Source organism: Amblyomma mixtum, chromosome 1 (genome assembly GCF_055824585.1).
Source record: "Amblyomma mixtum isolate Tamu chromosome 1, ASM5582458v1, whole genome shotgun sequence".
Taxonomy (NCBI): domain Eukaryota; kingdom Metazoa; phylum Arthropoda; class Arachnida; order Ixodida; family Ixodidae; genus Amblyomma; species Amblyomma mixtum.
Genome location: NC_143012.1, coordinates 1,844,369 through 1,848,530, shown reverse-complemented (window position 1 = coordinate 1,848,530; position 4,162 = coordinate 1,844,369).

Sequence of the window (4,162 nt, the reverse complement as noted above, 5' to 3'; positions counted from 1 at the left end):
GGTACACCTGACCGGACATGGGAGAGAGCGGATGAATGGGAGTTGGCGACAACAAACGATACGATTGGTTAGAAAACTGATGATCCAGGTGAGCACACAAGGTTCTAAATTAAGGCATGACAGTTTGAGTACCAGGTGACGATGCGATACTTTGTCGAAGGCTTTCTCGAAATCTTAAAAAAATATGCGTCAGTGGGTGTATTAAGGTCGAGGTTGGTGTGTGTATTCTTTTTGAACCAGTAGTGCATGCTCCGTAGACCTATTTTCTCTAAATCCATATTGGCAGTCAGTTATTACGGAATGTTTAGACAGGAAATGTTGAAGACGGATGCGAATTAGCTGTTCTAAACCCTTAGAAAAATACGGAAGTATAGACACTGGTCTATAGTTCCCCAATTTGTTTCCATCGCCTTTTTTTTATATCACGGCTACCCTGGCTATAGCTGCATGTCAGAAGGGAATTGAGCTGTCATGAGTGCGGTATTATATATATAGGTTAGACATGGCGTAATTATGTCAAGAATATATTTAACAGGTCGGCTCTGTATACTGTGTGCATCAAGACTACACGTATCTTTTAACTTTCTGCATATTGTAAAAACTTCAGCTTCGTCCGTTGGCCCGAAGAATAGAGATGCTTTTAATTTGCCACCTAAAAAGTTGGAGATGCCAGCATTAAATTGGCTAGTACCTACTTCGGAAAAAAATTTATTAAATGTGTTTGCGAGGTGTGATCCAGAAGTTTCTGTACCATCAATTATTAAACTTGTTATCTTCCTGCCGTGTGTGTTTCTATTTAAGAGCAAGTTTAAGCGCCTCCATTTTTCTTTGGGGTTGCTAGAGAGCTGGTTATCAAACAAGTTGTTATAGTAAGCGACCTTAGCTATCCTAATTTCTTTATTTAAACGATTGCGCAATGATTTATACCTGGCTAATACGTCCGCGTCCCTAGTTTTAATGAATTGTGCAAACATCTTGTGTTTCTTTTTTACAAGTCGTGTAAGGCGACGGCTCATCCAGGGTTTACGAGCATTCTTGCAAGGCGTTATATCAACCACAGGGAAGCAGTCATCGTACAATAAAAGAAACATTTCAAGAAATTTCCGATAAGCGCCCTCAGCTGTGTTTTCTCTGTGTACGGGATCCCAGTTCACTAAAGCAATGCGGCTCCTAGATTGCTCAAGCCTTTCTTGAGAAATAAGTTGCCGCCGAGCCTGTGCATTTGCCTTCGTATGGATTTGTTTGTCTAGGCGCAAGAAAACAGGTATGTGATCACTGATATCAAATGCAATACGGCCCGAAAAGAGTGCATTTTGATTATTTGTTACGATAAGGTCTAGCGTGGAAGAAAAGGTAGGGGTGATGCGTGTTGGACTACTGATAGCGTTGTGAAAACCAGTCACCTCTAGAAGTGTTAAAAGTTATTGCTGTGCTGAGCTGACTGTGCTTATATCTATGTTGAAATCTCCCGCTATACAGGAAAAAAAGGTTTCTGTGTTAAAAAAGAATAATTCACGCTCGAAGTGGTCAAAAAACGTTGCTAAGTTGCCCTGGGGGGGGGGGGGGGGGGGGGGGGGCGGTAAAGAACAGAAAAAGTTTGGCAGGCCGACTTCACGGTGAGCATTTCGATATCACTATTGCAGAAGCAATGATCAGATAAGAGTTCACAAGTATACTTGTTTTTCACAAGTAGCGCAACGCCTCCCCCACGTTTCGTGGTGCGGTTAATAAAAAAGAGTTATACCCCGGTATTCGCAGCACATCAGTGTCGTGACGATACCATGTTTCGGTTAAACAGATGACATCAAACGATACCGTTAAGCTTGCCAAAAAATGAGTCAGTTCATCAACTTTGTTCACAGCTGATTGCATGTTGAAATGAATTAACATGAATTGCTTATTTTTATCTAAGCCAACATATTTATTAAATTGTGAGGGTGTGTAAAGAGGTGCAGTACTCGATCCATTTTCCAGAGGAAGGAAAGGAAGAACAACTCCTGTATGATGAGTAATGACGCCGCATTACGTCATTTTTAGCAAATCGGCTTGACTGCTTATCCGAATGATATCAGAAGTCTCTGTTCTGCGGGCGAGTATGCTGCCGTTTTTGGTCCAGACGTACTTCCAAGACGTTTCCTTTTTCCTTGCAATTGCGGCACCAAGGAGGCGTTTGTTGTCAGGAGTCAAATGTTCATTGACATAAATCCGTTGAGCGGGACCAGTAAAACCGATGTCAGCAGTTGATAGGGTTGCCTTTTTTGCTGCCTCAAGAAAATGGTTTCTCTTCGTACGGGTCGTGAATCTCACAACTAGGTTAATGTCATTGCTGTTTTTGGTTTTAACGCTATGCGCGATGTCAATGTCTGCCAGGTCAAGCGGAATGCTGGTGGACTGTGCGATTTGCAAGGCTACCTCAGCAGCTCTGTCTTTAGCTGTGAGTGGCAAGCCCTTTATCTCCACATTGTTCGACCGGCTGTATTGCTCCAGTTCAGCAATTCTCCCTTCAGCTTTAGTTAGCCTCTCTGTTAGGTCCTTGTTTTCCTGCCTTAAGACAGCACATTCCTCCTTTGTCCTCTTGACCTCGGCAGTCAGAGTTTTCAGTTCTGATAGAGCATTTTTGAAGTCATCAGCAGCGTCAGAACAAAAAGTTATGCTCTGGTTCATTGAGCGTATTTCGACACGCATTTCGCGTTTGAAATATTCAATGGCTTTCATGACATCAGCAGTGGCAGTCGACATCGTCAACACAAATCACAAGACACTCAGTCGGCAGTGGCAAATAATGGAAAGTTTGGTCTTGTATAGGTAAACACCTCAATGCAGGTGCACTCACCTATGAGGCACAAAGCAGCATAGGAAGCAGTTAGTTTCCTGCACAACGTGCCACCGCCGACTGGATGGCAAATCCGATGAGGGGATCCTTATGATTTGACTGCTTGGTGACCATTGCGCAGAATTGAATTGATTTGAATTGAATCCAGACAGCCGAGTTTGGGCCGCGCGTGTAAATGCTGTCAACCCCAACCTGGCAACTGAGAGAAAGAAAGTAGGCATACAGCGCTGACATTGTGTATGATTTTCCTCGTTAAGCCCATTCCGCGTGGAGCTACAAACAACGCACTCACCTAACTTCATAATATGATGAAGGTGCCATATTTCCCGAGTTCCTTCATCAGCGAGCGGAAAACCAGGCCAGGTGAGAGCCGCCTCTCACCGACGGCCGTGGGTCTCGCGAGCGAAGCAGCGTTTCGAACCGTCAGCCAAACCGTGATTACGGTCGCACGCCAAATCCCACAACTATACGCATATGCCTTCGCTTTAATTCTAACTGAGAATAACTTGTGGTGACGCGAATTTTGGCAATAAAGGGACCTACCAGCGTGGTTAATTTATTGGAAGCAGTTATCGCTGGACGACGCGTATCATGCAGAATTTCAATGGGCTCTCTCCACATAAAGGGTCCCCCAGACCCACGTTAAATCGTTTTAAAACACGTATGGCCGCAAAAACAGGATACGCATGCATAATCTCGCCTCCACTGTAGTCGTTAAAAATGAGTAGAAAAATTACGCTTTCGTGTAAGACCAGCACCCCGTCAAAATCCCGAAAAAAAAAAAAAAACTGCGGCCTTCACGCACGTGTCTACATACGCTTTACTCAAGGTTTGGTACTGCTGGAAGTAATGTTCTTTCTCTCTCTTTCATAGGGTTAACATAATCAAATGCTCTGCCGCAATTCATTTTTGCAAGAGCGGAAAAATATGTGCGCATAGCTGGCCCCTTCGTACCCCTAACCTGATCTTCACTCTAGAAAATAGTAGTTCGACCGCTAGACACCTGCCAAAGGTAATTCGTTGGTCTAAATGGATATTTCTCAACCTTCCTGCAATGTTCTCGTGATAGTATGGTAACGCTACGGAATCCCCAGTCAAGCGGACTAGCACTTTCGGCGACAGCCAAGCATATTGTGTTGCCGTCTTTCAAATCGCGGCGAAAAGGTGACATGGCACTGGTATGCTCCTGTCTGCTAAAAAGCAAAGCAGTCGAGCGCAACTGAACGTGAGCTTGAAACCGAGATAAAACACTGCAATCTGACACCTAAAAACACAAAAACAAAAGAGTCTGTGCGGCCTCAGCTAGAGCACGCGCTATCAACTCTGCTA